This window comes from Sciurus carolinensis, unplaced genomic scaffold (genome assembly GCF_902686445.1).
Source record: "Sciurus carolinensis unplaced genomic scaffold, mSciCar1.2, whole genome shotgun sequence".
In the NCBI taxonomy this organism is placed as follows: domain Eukaryota; kingdom Metazoa; phylum Chordata; class Mammalia; order Rodentia; family Sciuridae; genus Sciurus; species Sciurus carolinensis.
The window spans coordinates 1,132,672-1,151,690 of record NW_025920119.1 but is presented as its reverse complement, the minus strand read 5'-3'; the positions used below and the strand labels follow the sequence as shown (position 1 = coordinate 1,151,690).

General features: G+C 37.4%; 2 pseudogenes; one reads left to right on the top strand and one right to left on the bottom strand.

Moving 5' to 3' along the window:
• Positions 1–956: 956 nt before the first annotated feature.
• Positions 957–4,741, bottom strand: LOC124973675 (olfactory receptor 2M4-like; annotated as a pseudogene).
• A 12,093-nt stretch (positions 4,742–16,834) lies between these two features.
• On the top strand, positions 16,835–17,775 carry LOC124973674 (olfactory receptor 2M3-like; annotated as a pseudogene).
• The last annotated feature ends 1,244 nt before the right edge of the window (positions 17,776–19,019 follow it).

The following is a 19,019-nucleotide window of genomic DNA, read 5'->3' as shown; positions in this document are numbered from 1 at the left end:
TGAAATCCATGAAATTGTACACCTGTACCTGCTAAATTTTATGGGACATTTATTTTATCTAAAAAACAAAAAGCATTAAGAATATTTTACTTATCCCAAAATATTTTGTAGCGCCCCCAAGGAGGGCAATAGATTATTACACATGGTCATGGCATTTATCTGTAAGATAAAGTTTAGGTAAAAAATTAAATTAATACACAGCAAACAAAAAATACTGGATTTAAAATATGAACACAGAAATCGAGGCAATGATTGATTTCAATTCTCAAGGATATAATGGATTTATGCACACAGATTGCAATCTTGTGAAAACAGCTTGGGAACATAAACATTTTAACAAAATATTGGCAACTTGTGGATATTAATCAATTAATTTGGACAGATTTAGAGACCAAAAATAGTTTTCAGTACAATTTTAGTGAATTTTATGGAATCATGTTTAATAAACCATATTTTAGCTATATAAAAAAATCATGGCCAGCAGTTCCAGAAACTGAGAGTTTAATAACTTCTCCAAAAAGATACTGACTGCTGATGTAAGAATGAAAGAGGTGTAAAGTAATCACAATCATGAGGGTGATCCTGCAGTCAAGTGAAAGAGATGTTCCTCTTGGACTCACTGATGTCTCCCCTTCTAATATAAAGGTGAAAAAGAATGATTTCTAAGAGCTGTTTTATACAGACATAATATTTATTTGGAAAAAAATTCCCCATTCCTAAATGTGTGGGAAGGACATAAAGAAGGATCAGGATTAAAACAACCAAGACAGGTCTGAGGGTCAGTAAAACCAAAGACAAATACAGACAGGTTATGAATCCAGGAACAAAGAGGTATCTCTCCAAAAGCAGAGGATGGAATTCAACTTATGCTCTTAACTGAGGTCAGGACTTGCAGACTGATGCCTGGCCTAGAAGGCCAGCATCCCAAATAGAACCACAGCAGATGCTGGAGAAAGTCATGTTAAACTTCCTGTCCTCAAGAGCTTCCTAGGTGCCCTGGACACCTCCCTATTGTGCAGGCTATATATTAGGGGGTTCAACATGGGGGTTAGGATGGTGTAGAAGATCAATACCATCTTGTCCTGCTCTACTATGTGGGTGAAGACTGGTCTCATGTACATGAACATGACAGTCCTATAGTAGAGTCCTACCACTGACATGTTGGAGGAGCAGATGGCAAAGGCTTTGCTCTGGTTTACTCCAGAGTCCATGTGGAGGATGACACAGAGGACATGGGAGAATATGATAATTGAAATTGGAAATATGAGCAAAAGCACACAACAAACAGCAGTCTTTCAAATGCAGATATGTCTGTGCAGGAAAGAGGGAGTACACAGAGTTTCTGACTCATGAGGATGGTGTATCAAAGCTTGTGGCAAATGGTCACATAGCAATCATAGGCCATGACAGTCAACAGGAAAATCTTGGCTCTCAGAAGAGACACATAGGAGAATATCTGTGTCCCACAGCCTGCCTGAGAGATGGAGTTCCTGTCAGACAAGTAGTTGAAGACCATCTTGGGGACAGTGGTACAGATGAGCATGAGGTCCATGAGGGAGAGGTTGCTGAGTATAGAATAGAGGGGAGTGGATCTGAGCATCCAGGTAGATGAGGAGGGTCATGGGGGAGTTCCCCATGAAGGCCACACTGAAGATGCCAAGAGTGAAGAGGAAGGTGTGGGTGGAATGTGATCAAAGATGCCCAGGAGGACAAAGACAGGACTGAAGTTCTGATTTCTGGGATCTTAGGTCTTACTTGCTGCATCCTTCTCTCTAATTTACTTGGTGACTGTAATGGGAAACATTCCCATCATTGACGTCACCACTGACAAGAGCCTTCACACCCCCATGTAGTTCCTCAGAAACCTGTCAATCCTGGACATTTGCTACATTTCAGTGATAGTCCCTAAGTTATGCATGAACTCCTTGCTTGGCAGCAGTGGCATTTCCAAGGTGGGGTGCACAGGTCAAGTCTTCCTGGTGGTTTTCTTTGTGTACATGGAACTCTTGTTTCTCTCCATCATGACTTGGGACCCCCCCATAGCCATCTGTCAGCCCCTTTACTACCTGGCAGTCAAGAGGCCTAGAGCATGCATTTGGATGACCCTGGTCTCACTGCTCAGTGGTCTGGTCTATACTGCTGCCCACACCAGCAACACTTTCCAGCTGCCCTTCTATAGGTCCAATGTCGTCCAACAGTTCTTCTGTGACATCTCCTCTCTGCTGAAACTCTCTTGCTCTGACACTTTCAGCAACATGGTCACTGTTGCTGTCTCTGGCCTGGTGATTGGTGATGACTGCTTCATCTTCATCCTAAGGTCTCATGTTCACATCTTCTCTAAAGTTGTCAGGTTTCCACTGGAGCAGATGGAAAAAAAGGCCTTCTCCACCTGTGTTCCCCACATTCTCATGGTCTTCCTCAGCTCAGGTTTTACATCTACCTTAGGCCATCTGCTGTGCCTGCCACCACCCATGACATGGTGCTTTCCTTGTTCTACCACTTCATCCTCCCACTTTTCAACCCTGTTATATACATTCTTAAAAATGAACAAATAAAATGAGCCATCAAGAAAATCATGACAAGTGTGTTTAATTCATGAAATACATTGGAAATTAAAGAGGCTTGCCCTAAGTTACTTAGTAATAGTCATGTTTTGGACAATCAACTCAGGTGATGGATTGGGATTGATTATTACATATTACTTATGTGAATATACTACATATCACTATTAAAATACATCCTATATCAACATTTTTCCTTTAGGAAGATTTTGGATAATCTGAATATTCAATAAGTAAAAGAGTTGTCATTAAGAAGAATGACCTGATGTACCTGGTTTTCATCTTAAAAGACTCTCACTAAAAACCCAACTTTAAGAGATTGAGTGTAGTTCAGTGGTACAGTGCATACTTAGCAGCTGTGAGGCCCTGGGTTAAATCCCCAGCACTGAAGCATAACCTAACATAGAAAGCCTAACGTTATTTTTAAAAGTATTCTGTGTTAAAATTCTATTGTATAGTCATGCATTTGTTAAATATTAATAAACAGAATTAAGATGGTCTCAATTTATTTTCAATGGTCAAATGTGTTAGAAGAAATTTAAGCATTAAGTCATTTACTCATTCAAAATTAATTATAAAAAATATATATAAGGAACACGTGTTCTGTGTGAAGATAGATGGGAGTAGTCAGGGCAAGAACAGAGTGACTACAGAGCCTTGTAGTCTTCCTTTTCCTGTCAAGGAAATGTGGCTGCTCTACTACCCTCACCCAATGACCTGTGTTTGCCAAATCATATTCAAGGGCTTTGAGGACGTTTACTTGCTTGCTTATATGTTTTAAAAATTGTCAGGTTGATTAAAGGAATATACACTTTTTTCTAACCACTTCTTACTTCATTCAACTCCATACATTCATTCAGAACATGTTGTAGTTAAAAAAATGTTATTTTGGTTTCTGAGCATCATATACCTTAAAGATTTATCTCAAGGATGAGGTATACATCTCAGTGACAAAGAACTTGCCTAACACCTGCAAGGCAAAGGTTTTACCCTACCATTGAAAAAAGGAAAAAAAAAGAGAAATTTTGATTGTCAACAGTATCAGCTGTGATACAGTAGGTTATACTGTGATAGCAACTATAGTCCTAGCACTCCAGCATTATTTCCAGTTTACAATACCTGTCAAATGAAGGTTTTGGGGGAGATGAGTTTCTGCACTGTGTACCATTGACAGAGACATCACAAAACAAGAACACAGTGTCACTAAAATAAAACATGTAAATATTTGAATTAAAAAATGTGGAAAAAATGATGAGAAGACCCAGCAATCAGAAACTAAGTGACTGCTTCACCTCAGAGTCAAAATCATCCATGTTGTAAGCTCCATCCTAATCATTAATGTAAATCTAGGTAGCTCCATGTGCCTTCCCAGAAGGTTGACCCCAATGTGAAAAAAAAAACCTTGAATTCACAAGTAAGCAAGCTTTTGCAAATATGTTTAAAATAATCAAAGTGTGTGTTTTAAAAATAATGGTCCACAGTAAATAACATAAATCTATGGTCAAAAATAATTTAAATGTATATTATAATTCCAAGGAGAATCATAACAAAAATTAGCTTTCACACGAGAAGAAGCCCTGATGTGCATGTGAAATCAAAGGGAGGTCTAGCATTTTCAAAGTTAGAAAACTTGACAGGAAATTGTTTTGAGCACCAGAAGGCAGATTTTACAGTGGAAGGTCAGCTGCCCAGACTGAGAATGTGGGAGAGTGCACACTGGTTCTCTGCTTCTGTCAGTCATCTCTGCTGACATTTCATTGACCAAGTAACAGGTCCATAACTACTGTCAGGAGGGGTGTGCTCAATTTCAGAAGGGGAAAGCAGTAATGCCAATGGGAGACATCTGCTCACTGAAGGACCAGATGCTGACTCTGAGTGCTTGGTGCCCTCCCAGTTACTACTAGCACCTAATACAATGTGCATATTCTACATGCAAAATCTCAAGCCATGAAACTGAAGCATTGTGGTGAACACTGTAAGAAGTTCTTTAAATGCATTAACTACATGAGATAAGGTTTTCTCATTTGACAGCTGAATGTCTCAGTTTAGATCTATCATGCAAGCTTGTCAAGAGCACTTGTCTGGATATAAGCACTTTTTAAATTCCTGCCATTATCTATTACCTTCAGATCTTCATCTTTTAACCTCTCTTGATTTTGGAACTTTTTGTTGCCTATCATGTTATTGAATATGTCTCTCCAGCAGAAGTGCCAGTCACTCCCCTGAGGGTGATGAAGTAGGTTCCTTCAGGCTTCCCTCTAGATAATATGTGGCACAGTAAGGGTTTCAGTTATGAGCATGCTCTGGCACTGTTGACCCTCGCTGCTCTTTCTTGGTTCAAGTGTAATAAAATGACATTGACCGCAGAGGGAAATGTCGCAAATTTTGAAGAACATAAAGATTTAAAATATAAGTATCTATGAATTTATATTTAAAATATAAAAATCTCAGAACTCCACTGTGAGGGCATCATTGTTCTCAGAACTTATAATAGTCCTCTTATTCACCCACAAAAGCCAACTGTGGTATATACATGAGGAACAGGAAGCAAAAAGATTAAATTTTGTGGAAGTTCATTAAAACCCCAATTCAGTTTTGTTCCAAATTTACTTTTTACAGAATTTAAACTATTGATTTCATTCTGTAATTTATAGGTATATTATATTACATTATTACATATTCTTAACATTCACACTAGGTACCAGTAGAATTTAGATAAAAGGACAGAAAAATATTTTAGGACTGAAATATCTTCACCAAGGACAGACAAACACTGCAAATCTCAGAGCAGATTCCCTCTACATCATCATCCCTAATCACAACTACCTCAGACCTGCTGGGTTCTATTGGGGCTTGATACCCAGTATTAATTGGGTTTCAGTGTTTCTTATATGATCAAGTTTACTTGGGCAAAGAAGAGTAATGGCAATGATAAGGAATGAAATTACAATAGGAGAAAATGTTTTAGAAGATTCAACAAGTGCAAAATACAATTCTCCGACAATATAATTTCATGATAGATGTGCATAAATAATGACAGCAATATTCAAACAAAAAAGGGGAATAATTCATTTGTAGAAGAATGAAACTTGATTCCTATCTCTCACCCTACCGCAAATGAACTTGAAGTGAATAAAAAATGTAGAAACTATGCCAGAAACTCTCCAACTTCTAGGAGAAAACAGAGTAAAGGCATAGCCTCCAACTTAATTGGACTCATAAAGCTTAAAAAAATACAACCAAGAGTCAGTCAGTGGGAAGATTTCAAATTAAAGAGCTTCTGCCCAGCAAAGGAAGTGACAATAAAGAGAGAGCCTAATTAATGTTAGAAAGTCTGTGCCACCTATTCTTCCAAGAGTATTAACAGCAGAATGTATAAAGAACTCAAACAACTTAACACCCAAAAACCAAAATAATCCAATCAATAAATGGGCAAATTATATAAAAATATTTTTCAAAAGAAGAAAATCAAATAGCCAACAAATAAATAAAACGTTCAACACCATTAGCAGTTAGAAAAATGCAAATCAAAACTACATCAAGATGTTATCTCACTCAGTCACAATGGTAATCATTAAGCACACAAATAAAAATAATTGCTGGCAAGGATGTGGGGGAGAATGGAATACTCATATGTTGTTGATGTGACTGTGAATAAGTACAACCAATATGGAAATCAGTATAGAGTCTTCAAAAATACTATAAATGGAATTACCACATGATCCAGCTACCCCATTCCTTAGTTTTTAACAAAAATAATTAAAATCAGCATACTACAGTGATACATACATTCCAATGTTTAGTCATGCAATGCATAAAATTCAAGTTGTGGAACCAATCTGGGTGCCCTTCAACAAAAGTGTAGACAAAGAAAATGTGTGTAGACAAACAAGTGTGTGTATAGTTTATTCAGTCATTAAAAAGAATGAAATTATGTCACTTTGTAAATGGATAAACTAAAGAACATCATGCTAAGTGAAATAAGCAAGACTTAGAAAGTTAAGAGTCAAATGTTCTTTCTCATATGTGGAACACAGACATAGATAAAAAGATATATAGAAACTGAACTCCAGAATGTTTCAAGACATAAACATAGACCATATTAATACAGAATGATTTAAACATAATGTATAATCATCAATTTCTTATAAAGTAGATGGGACATATTTTAAACAACAAAAGACCAGTGAAATAGTATTTAATTCTTATAAATTAAGGTTTATTTAGTGTAGCACATTATTACCAAACCTAGCACACTGATGTAGAATAAAAGATGATTTTTTTATTTCTAAGAAAAGTCAATAAAGTTGGCAATATGAAATATACATCTACATCTTATTGAAAACACACTTTCCTTAATTTATCAGAGAAGTGACAAGGAAACATCACTTTTTGTCCAATAACAGTAAATTTCAAAAGTTGAATGAAAATGTGATTCAGAGAATATGGTCAGATATGAATTCTGTGAACTACTTTTGGGAGCACGGTCAAATGCTGGCATCTCAGAAAGCAGCCTCCTGCTGTCTAATTAATTAATACTTGCATGTAAACTAGGAGTCAGTAATTCTACTTACGGCTATACAGAACAAATCCTCAGAAATATACAGACTATGGAAACTATATAAATAACAGAATTTATTATTTACCATAAAGTCCATAGTTTAAGTGAATTAAATGTAAAATTATTTATTTGTTTATTTGTTCTTTTTAGGTACACATGGCAGTAGAGTATATTTTGATATATTATATGTATATGGAATATAATATCCTATTCTTGTGGTTGTACATGACATTGAGTTACACTGGTCATGTATTCATATATGAATATATGAAAGTGAATGCCAGTTTATTCTATTATCTTCCTATTCCCATTAAAATTATTTTTTCTGAACAAACTAAAGAAGCCCAGATTTAAGCATTTTGAGATGAAAGATGAAGAATAAAGAACATTCAGTGAAACTTAGCAACTAAAATAAAACTAGAGATGCCTTCTTCAATTTTATCAATATTTGCTTTTAAACCAGTGAAATTAAAAACAAATAATTTTCTACTTTTAAAAAAGAAATGAATTTAAAGATTTTAGAAAAACGGTCCTTTTATAAATGGATACTTGGTAAATGACCTTAGATGGTATCATAAATCAGTACAGTGGGATATGATTTATGGGAAATTGATAATTTATATGAAATTTATAAAATTACATTTTTATTTTGCTCTCAGAAAACATTCATGGTTTGAAATTGAATTAATTGATGAATAAATCAGAATTGGTAATAAATATATGAGATAACTCTCCAAATCAGTAAGAAAAATGAGTATTAATGTAAAAAGTGAGGTATCATTTCTCATAAAGTAGGTTCACAAAAATTTAATAGGCCATCAAACAATACCAAATGATTTTGAGAACACAGTGAAAGAAAATGTTCATCCAATTTTTACAGATGGTAAGAATGCAAAAGAATCCAAGGATTCTGTGGGCAACTAGGTGTGTGATTTTACTACTCTGTTTACTGTATTCCTATGGATTTGACTCAGGGCCTTGCACCAGCTAGGAAAGCACTGTGTCCCTGGCCCTTACTTTTTTTTATTATTAGACAGGTTGCTAAATTGCCCAGGATGACCTTGACCTTGAGGAAGAGATTTCCCTGCCTCAGCCTCAGGAGAAGCTGATTCTATGATAATATCTCATGCCCAGCAGGAAGTACTTTTGAAAGGGCAGATATTTCCTTTTGATGGTACAGTTCCTACTGAATATCTAGGTAAGGTGTATCATTCATAAGACAGAGGCCGACTTGAAAGCTAAAGTCAGCATTGAAAGAACAGTGTATTCATTGAGAGATTTGGGGTTCAGACCTTAGCCTGGCGAGCATCCAGTGAGAAAGGACTATCCAAAAAACTATGTGTCATGCATTTGATAACACATGGGATTCAGGAAAAAATATTGCATGAATCATTTTGATGCAGTGATCAAGAGTTTGAAGAAAAATCAAAGAAGAGCAGATCTGGAAAAACAAGTGAATCAAGGCAGCCACGGAGAGAAAGCAAACCCAGACCAGTGTGAATTCTGTTGAGACCACTGGGGCAAGGCCTCCACCCAATTACAGCAGGAACTGCTGCTCAAGTATTGTGAATTTTAGGTGTTTAGATTAGGGGGAGAAACCTGCTATTTGAGAATAGTGACAAGACCTCTAGTAGTAGAACCAGAAGAATAACCACCATTGGCAAGTATTCAAAAAATAAATGTATATAATATGATAATACTGCACACATAGACATATCAAGTTGAATAATACCCTGAAGGTGGATCACTTGATTCAGAAGTTTGAGAAATATTTTGTGAACTTTAACAGAGTATTACTAATAGTAAACTAATGTCAAAGCACAAGGAAGGCTACTATATTTAGAAATGGTAATGCAAAAATCTTTTTTTCTACAATTTTATGGGATAAATAAAAGAATTTGTAAATAAGATATTTAAAAAAGAAAGACAGTAAAATTGGAGTCATTGATATATGAATGATCCAGGAAACAAAGGGCGCTAAATAGGAAATTTATGTTATCAATCAAGAAGCCAAGAGAATTTTGTATTAGATCTTCAATATCAGTAGAATTTATGTTTCCAAAATATGGAACTAATTTAATGCAGGGCTTCAGAAGACACCTAGGTGATAATGCTGCTGGCTGTGAGGTTCTTGTACTCTCCAGCAAAGAAAACAGACACAGGCTCTCCTCTGGTGAGAGTAGGACTCTTTTCCCATGTCTTGCTTCAACAGGGGGAAGACTTGACACTGATTGTGAGTTCCACACTGACTCCAGGGACAAAGGAGACAGCTTGTTTAACTCCTGTGAAAGGGTGGTAGGGGTGGCTGAGTTTATGAATGTTGATTGACTTGGAGAAATGCTGTCTTTCTGGATGAACATTTCAAAATTGAGTGGGGAGTATTCAGCTGCTCAGCCTGGTACCCGTGGTGATGTCAGACCCTGCAGGAACATCTCTGCCCTGGGATGAGGATGAGTTGCTATAGGTGTTAGGAGAATACATAGGTAGGAGTGGAGGAAAACCCAAATCATGCCAGTGCAGGCTAAGAGGCCTAGGAATTTGCTCTTCTGGAGACTTCTCAGCAGGTTTATTCCTTGTGTTGCTAGTCCTTGTGGACCATGGCAAGGGCACCCTGGCTCTAATCAAGTGCCTGGTTTCTGAGGTTGCTGAGACTGACAATTGTCAAGTGAGAGACAGGAAAGGCACAAGTCATGCTCTCAGTAGCTGACAGCAATGTGTCGAGGTCCTTGCAGGGCATCTGAACTTTTTCTTTAAGTGTGTGTGACTGCTTCAATAACATGTCTTACTATAATTTAAGACAAGGGACTGAATCATCTGGAGGGATTGCAAATGTGAATCATTGAAGATTTAATAAAATAATATTCCAGGTTTCTTTTTTTTCCCCAGAAAACAAATTCTTTTCGGGTACTCTGTAAGCAGTACTGTGTCTTCTCTGAAACAGTACTGTGTCAGCTAGAAGGTAATTCTCAGAAACTTTTTGAATTCAAGAATATCTTATTCTTTCTTGACATCAACAAGAGGAAAACATACTTTAATCAACAGTTATATATAAGAAATTGGTACTTAAATCCCTGAAGAGGGGGTAAATTTTTCATGTTGACCTGCAACACATCCCTTTGTATCCTTTGTAAAATTATAACTTTCATATTTACCATAGTAGTGTTTACACTAAATGAGAAAATGATATTGAACATGCTAAGTGAATGTAAGATTTTATTTCCAGCAAGGAAACATGTACCTAGAATTATCACAGGACTCTTCAGTAGATCTGGTCTATTGCTCACATGTTAGATCTTTATGGGGATCTGATGGACTCCAACTGCATGTGAACCTCTCCTGTGTGATTAGTAGCATGTAAGAAATAAGCATATAGTTTAACAGTCAGGAATCAATCATCTAATAAAGAAAACAAAGTTTTCAAAATATTTGCTGGTTACAGTGGAGCTTATTACAAGATTAAAAAACACTGTGACAAAGCCTAAATAATAATGTAACAGTCATCTGCAAAATGTGTTCCATGAGATAGGTTTTAATGAGGATTTATAAGAATTAACTCATTCTATAGTTTGACAACCCAGTGAGAAGTGGGAAAAAGAAAAAATTTAAAAAAGACTTAGAGAGATTAACTAATATGCCTAGTGGCAGAGAAATTGCAAGTAGGAACAAAATGCAAACTCCGACTGGCCTGATCTAAAGGCACATGATTTTTGGCTTTCATGTAAAACAGAGGTCAAGACTACATGTCTTCTGGGAAATCAGTGTAAGTGGAGCCTGCTACATACAGCATGAAGGGGGAGACATGGGTGACAGGTATGGCTGTTTGAACTAGAATGTGGTTAACAAAGGAATCTGGCTGGGTAGGAAGGAATAGAGTTACTTTATATTAGGTAAAGGGGAGTGAAAAGAGGGAAAAGGATATGGGGGAAGAAATGATAGTAGAGTGAAACACATTATTTCCTCATTGACACATATGCCTTCATGACCAATGTGATCCTGCAACATGTACAGTCAGAAAACTGAGAGATTACAGTTCATTTATATATGATCTAACAAATTATATAAATGCATTCTACTATCATGTACAACTAATTAGAAGAAATTAAATGAAATAATAATAAAAGACAAAGGATGTAGAAAGACAAAAGACTTCAGAGTAAGAGAACCACCCTGAGGCTAAACTCTGGGCTAAGGGTTGTAGAGTCCATAAGTAGAAATGCTCGGGGTTTGCCCTGGAAAAAAGAAAACATGGAATTCATCTTTCAACGATTATCTGCCACACCTTGCAGATAAGATTAGTAAGGAGATAGAAGTCAGTTCTGCAGAACATTGGAATCATGTGAGCATTGAGCCTCTGAGAGGAAGAGTGGTATAGCCTAATCATGAAGAGTGCAGAAGTGGGATGTTGGGTTCATAAAATGTAGGTTTATTTTCTATGTGATGTCAGTGGTGCACATGCATATAAGAAGATTCTTCTGAAGTAATGAAACTCCACTCCAAAATGTTTCAGTGCAAGGAAAGAACCAAAGGAAGGAAATAAAGGGAAAGTGGAGGCAGATCAATAGTAAAACAGGTTTATTTATTCTGGAAAAAACTGTGGAGGGGGGCCCAGGGAAGACTGAGGCCTGTCTTCTACTTACAGCATGGGGTAGATAATGGGGAGTGTGGGGGGGACATTTTTGCAATTAGGCCATTGATGTGGGTTGTCAGGGAAGGGTCCTTTTGATTGGCACCGCCATTCTTTGAAGTGGACACTATTCCAAGTCAAACCAGGTGTTTTTAGGACCCAGTCTCAGGTAACAAGTTTCTGTCTTTGCATGGTGATGGAGTGTTATCTGGGATTTAAATCAGGCTGAGTCAGGGTGACCGTGAGGTGACCCTTGTTCTAAGATGAAGGGTGTTTAAAAAGGCATTGCCTGTACCTAACATTCAGTACTACTTTTTTTTTATGAGATGGTGGAGGAGGTTGGTTGGGATGCAGTGATTCTACAGTTTTCTATCTGAAGAAAGGAAAGTTTTCCTTTATGTTTTTGTCTTTGCACCTCCTTTTGGAGGGAGGTGAAAGACTTTTCTTTCTCCAGGATACAGCGCAATGAGGACATAAATGGGTCCAGGATTCCAATCTATTTCCACACAACTGCCTATTTCCTTATTTTTGTTTCCCTCCAACTCAATTTTTTTGTTAATATTCTCTTTCTTTAGATAATATGTTGATTTCCACTATTGTTGGCAACAGCCAAGCCAGGAATCCCAGCTGTCTACATAAGAAATGTGCCAGTGGTGGAAAAGGAGAAGCAAAGGTAATCACATTTCCACAAAAACAGAGAGGCAGCCAGTTCACCTCAGTTGGTCCCCACAAGTGTGATTATAATCTATAGAAACAAAGGCCAGGAAAAGAGCATGTGCAGATTTAGCTAGCCAGAAATACTCACAACTCCAATATCCATGGCTGGGGCAGCTTCTAAATTTCCATTCTGAGCATGAGGATATTCAGTTTCAGGCAAACAGGGAAGTCTTTAATTTCAAGGAGCTCAATCTCATCCTCTGACATGATGCCCCTTTTCTCCTATTCCTACCCCACTTTCATTTTTAGCCTGAAAGTGTAAAACCCACATGTGAACTGCTAGGGGCTGGGCTATGGAATGTTGAACGTAGGATGTGCAGCCCTAGCCCTAAATGCATTCTTCTTGGTCTCACATAACCACTTAAACTAACGTTTTGCTTACATGAGATACATGTGAATAAAACCTGAGTTGGTTGTGTTCAAAAATATATGCCTTAACAACTGTGAAACACTGTTTGCTTTGCATTGCGCAACCCAGCCTAGAACCTGCCTGCATCCTGACTGATTGGATTCTGCCACCTTGCTGCTTAAGACATACGCAAAGAATGGAAAAAGGAAAAAGTACTTTATGCAATTTGACCAAGCAGTCAAATTGTTCCACTCAGTCCCACAGACTGTAGAAACAAAGTCCTGGTGATGTATGTATGTAGATTTAACTAGAACGTGCTACCAGGGAACATGTCACAGTCTCAGGTTCTCTGGTAGCAGTAGAGATCGGCCCTCAGTCTCCATTCTCAGTATGAATAAAGTTCAGAAATTAATGGAATTTGGAGCTTTTAATTCCAAAGAAGATCTATTTCAACTTTAGTCCTTTTCCCAAGGCATGAAATAAAATAAGTTTTCTATGACTAATTACATAATTTAAGTACAACTTGAAAAAGCTCGTGAATCTAATGTCTTTCTTCTAATTCAAAGATGTAGAGCAAACAATTGAAACCTTAGTTTGGAAACAGGGAGTAATGGAACGCCACACAAGTGTAACCACGTGAGAGGATACATCAGATAAAATAAGCATTGCTTCTAGGGGGATTATAATTATATCAAGACAACTGTCAAAGGGCACAGGCCTCCTGTGGAACTGAGGCAGCACAGAGGCCTCCATTCAAACCCTAATTCTTGTAATCATGTCAGAAAGATTTCAGACATGTCACTCAGAGTTATAGGAATGAGTTTATTAGAAGAAATGGGAAAAGGATAATGGGATGCTATCAAGGGAAACAGTGGGTTCTCCCAGAGAAGAAAGGGGTGGTGCACCCTCCTGCTCTCCAGTTGTACTGGGGTCCTGGGGAAGTTTCCAGAGTCCCACCCAAGTCCACCTTCTGACTTTTGACTGGCAGCATAGGAACTGCAAGGACCTTCCCAGAGACAGGGTGGTGCTCATTGAGAACATTGGGGCCGTGAATGTGCCTCAATTTCCAGTCCCTTTACTTGATTTGTTACCCTTTAAATAGCTCTCAGCAAGCTTCTTTGTGAGGGTCATGGTGTTTGGTTGCCAGGGTGACTGGGTTGTGATAGGTTCTGCGATGAGAGGGTCAGGCCACCTGGAAGGGAGTGGCATAAACTTGAAACAGTGTTTATTCACAAGGGTGTGACTTGGCTGGGGAAGTTTGACACAGCAGGCATTGTCCACCAGGTTCCTGCCTGTCAGATAAGGCTCCCTGTGGACTTTGGTCCTCTCTACTGTCTTCCCTGCTCTCCATTCATGACTGAGTTGCCACCTAATTATATGATGTGGTAGCTGCCTTATGAGTAAAAAATTTTAATCAACAAGCATGAAAAGAGGCTTTGCTAAATGTTAAATGTCTCAAAGTTTTATGCTGATTATTTTTAAGAGGAAGTGGGGCATATGGTGATATTTGAACAAGGGTGGAGGACAGGAGAAATATTTAGTAAAATTTACCTAGCAGTCTATAAAAGTATGAAAAAGTAAAAATTCATTAAAATTTTCAAATAAAGTGCTACAGTCATTCACAGAATAGTGACAAATTTTCTAGATAAGCATTATGAATGTGAGAAACATTTCTAAAATAATTTAAATTAAAAATTCAGAATGAAGTATCTAAATTAGAATTTTGAGTTGTTATAGTCATGGAACTGATAAATATTACACAGATAAAAAGCTTGAAATGATTCCATGGTGAATGAGAGATGCTTATAATTTGTTCACTGGGTAGTGCAGGAGTCATTCAAAATAGCAATTCAAGACTCAGTAATGTAATAAAAATAGAGTTATGCTTTAAACTTCATATCTGGTCTTCTGCTCATTGAAAATGCAAAGGGGAATTAATTTTAAATCAAAGTTATGGGAACAAGCAAACAAGATTACAGATGTCAGCAAGTATGAGTGAAATGTGGATAAATAAAACAAAGCTTCCCCTCACTGTGGCTGTGGGAGTTGGTGATACTGCACCCACGAAAAGTGGGAAAGTGTTCCATGGTGAAGGAGAAAGTGAACGCTTAGTTTGTTCACAGCCTGGTGGAGATATTTACCAGGGAGAGAGACATCCAAGTGATGTTACACTAAAATGATTGCTTTTGCTGCAGACCCTAGAATAAAATAGGCCAATGCACAACAATGTATTTTAAATTGGAGTTTTGTCAAATTAGATATGTTCAATTTTAGGAAATTTGACTGAGCCACATGGAAATGTTTTCTTTTTAAAGTCTAGAACCAAAATACAGGCCGAATTCTCTCATTTACTCTTGGAAAGAGGAAAAGCCCAGATGAAGCAGGAAAGAGAAAAGAAAGATGCTAAGGTCTTGACCTTTGGAGTAAGAAGCAAGGAACAGGGAAAAAAGAAAAATGTGAAAGTAAAGAACTAAAAGATGATATTGACTGTCCAAAAAATTTCTGTTTGTGTCTTGCTGTTATAGGACAGACAGGTGAGGATGGTGGAAATGCCAGGTTGAGAGTAATTCTATGAAATTGGCGCACTGTGCTGACCCCTGCATGCTTTTTTTTGCCAAAAAGGAATTCCCCTGCAGTCCTGCCTGGCCTAAGTGGACAGGGTATGTCACATTCCCCAGCAAACTACATGTCTTCTGCATGGACATGTTGACAAGCAGAACCAAAGTTATTTTGAAGGGAGAGATGTTTGTAACCCTTTTCACAGACCAGATCGTGGAAGATAAGGATAGCTCCTACTAACCATAAAACCTGTTAAGAACACATGGTTAAAAATCCAATTAGAACCAGTCATCATGGCTCAAGACAACACACAACTGTCATGAGAGCTGTGATTAAAATTAAGATATCACCTGCTGTCAGCCAAGTCAACAAGTGGACCTGGATAGGACTCTCAGGAAACTTTCCTGGGACCTCATTAAAACTAGAGGGCAAGAGAGGATGTTGTCCCTCTCCTCCCTGAGAGGACCTACTCTCTCCCTTGGGAGTGTTCCTTTTTTCTCTCCCTTTAATTAACTCATGCCTGTTACTCTGAGCAACATGTCTGATCTTTCTGACTTGATCACAAGAATCAGGGTGTGAAAGGGATGTTTTAATGTTGCCGCAGATTCTTGCTGTCACATTGCTACAAGAAATTAAAGAAATTAATTAAATTGTAATAAAAATAGAAATAGTCTCTTCTAATAGTATTTATTTACATAGAAATATTTATATGGCATAAACTATATTCTAGATAAAGTTCTAAGTATTTTTAAATGGCATTAGTCTTTATAATACTCTTCAGCATATAATTCACATTTTTCCAAAGCAATCATGAGAAAAAATATTAATTGTTTAAGATCATCCAGGTATAATAATCTTTAGCAGGTATTTAAAACAAGTCCTAGGACACTGTGTTGTTACCTCTTCCCAGGAAGTGGCCTATGACAGAATGTCTCTGGACATACCTCTTTGAAGGTGGAATGAGGATTGGGGATCATCAAGGCAACATTTATATGAAATTCATTACTATCTCCTAATGAACCTATTACTCTTGATTTACAGTTTTGTGACATTTTTTTTCCACTGGAAAATTCTTCTCTGCACATGTTGGTAGAAATAACTTTATAAGGAACATAGAGTGAGAATGTGGGATTCCAATGGAACAGTGATGGGAAAATATCACCAAGTTTCTTAAATATGTGTTTATTCTGGTTGTTAGTATAGTGGTTAAAGGATAAACCACCCTGCATGTTTGACTTTACTTGTTGCTGAATGGATCTGAATCATCTTGAGAAGACTTCTGTGTTCTTAATTCAAAACCTACCATGGTGTTGGATTGCTTTTAAAAATCACTTCAACTTAAAAATGAGGCTCATCATCCATATTGAACAAATTTTAAAAAATCTATTTCTCAATAAATAATTTTCTCATTCAGAAGGAACATGATAGGTGTGCTATTCTAAGAGTGAAAACTTTGATATCCTATGACTCAATCCTGGACATTCCTTACATGCTGTATCTTCACAGTGAGCAGCTCACCATGGGTTGGGGAAAACAGATCTTCAGCACTGTCTTTTCTCTTTCCTCTGGTCCTGGGCATCTGCACAGTGGTCTTCATGGGAAACTCCTCCATGGCCCTTCTCATCTACCTGGATGCCCATCTCCACATCCCCTACTTCCTCCTGAGTCCCTCATGGACCTCATGCTCATCTGTACCACTGTCCACAAGATGGCCTTTAACTACTCTTCTGGCAGGAAATCCATCTCTCTGGCAGGCTGTGGGACCCAGATATTCTTCATGTCCCTTCTGGGAGGTGAATGCTTCCTGTTGGCTGCAAAGGTGTATGACCTCTATGTGGCCATTTGCCAACCATTAGTATACCCAGTTCTCATGAACCAAAAAGTCTGTGGCCTCACAGTTGCTTCTTCCTGGGTCCTTGGTTCCCTTTGTGGTATAATTGAAGATGCAGTTGTTCTATCCTTTCCATACTGTGGTTTGTGGGGAATATCCCACTTTTTCTGTGATGCCCCAGTCCTGCTCACCCCACTCACATGCATGGACACCTTGAAATTAGAAAGGACAATGTTTTTCTGCCATATCATTTTGCTTCTATTCCCTGTAGCAATCATCATTGCTTCCTATGCTTGTGTGATTATGGCTGTCCATTTGCATGGGGTCTCGGGAGGGTCACCACAAAGCTTTTGCCACCTGCTCCTCCCACCTCATGGTGGTCTTCATGTGCTATGGAGCAGCCATGATCATCTATAAGTGGTCCATTTCTGACTGGTCTCCCAGGACAAGATGGCGTTGGCCTTCTACACCATCCTCACTCCCATGCTGAAACACTTCATCTACAGCCTGCACAACAGGGAAGTATCCTGGGCATTCATGAAGGTGCTAGGGAAGGGAAAACCTGGGGAGTGATTTGGCTCTCCTTTCCACACATTCCTTGCTTAATATTTAATTTTATGAATTTTACAAATAAAGTTGATTAAAATTTTACACTGAAAATTTTACAATCAACTGCTTATGATTTAAAATTGAAGAATATTTTATAGACTGTTAAATATTTCTCTGTTTTCTTCTTGTGGTAAAACGATGTACAATTGTAAGTGAATATATTGTAGCAAGAGGAACTGCAGAACTACATGGTTTACTTTCACAAGAGCATATGAGAACTATTTGCCCATCATAATACCCATTGTTTGCATTGATTAAACCTATTTTGTCTTCTAACAAATTAGCATTTAACAAATAGTATTTCTATATACGCTGACCAAAAAATTCTCGTGAGTCCAATTCATACCTTAGGCTGATTGATTTGTCAAAAAGTAAACAAATTAATTATAAGATTATTAAAAACTAATTAAGTTTAACCAGATGGAGAATAGAGCACTATTTTAATGATGATTGGCTATACTGAGATTGTCTTGTAAAGGACACTATATTCTTTTAGACTGAAGTAGATTTGTTTCCACTTATTTCTTTCTATTACAAACTTATATACACAGGAGACTGAAATATTAACATGATTCTTTAAATTGTAGACTTACTCTCCTTAGATATTCTGATTCTTACTTTGAGTCAAACAGAGCAGGTGCCTGGAAATGCGGTCAATTTTTGTAGAAAAGCACAGATTTTCTGAAGTCCACAATTGAGTGTGATTTGTATGTGTAATGAAAGTATACAGGTATTTTCATGATGTTTGTATGGAATTTAATGCAATTCTGGAGATTTTTGTGTCTTTTAGGAAAAACCATTGTACTTTAATATGAATTTTAACTTTTTTCTTAAAATTGTTATAACATCCACACTATAATTTTTTCTTTCTTTTTTTATTATAACCAAATGGGACACATGTTGTTTCTCTGTTTGTACATGGAGTAAAGGCATACCATTTGTGTAATCATAAATTTACATAGGGTAATGTCATTTTATTCATTCTGTTATTTTTTCCCTTCCCCCCACCGCTCCCACCCCTCAGAAACTGTGGTATATATATAAAATGGAATATTACTCAGCCATAAATAACGATAAAATTATGGCATTTGCAGGCAAATGGATTTGTTTCTTTTGTGTATAAAAATAACCACCTCCCGGGCACTCCGAAGAACAACCATGTGTCCTACTACAAATTATATTGGTCAGTGCCAATATTAAGTAGAACT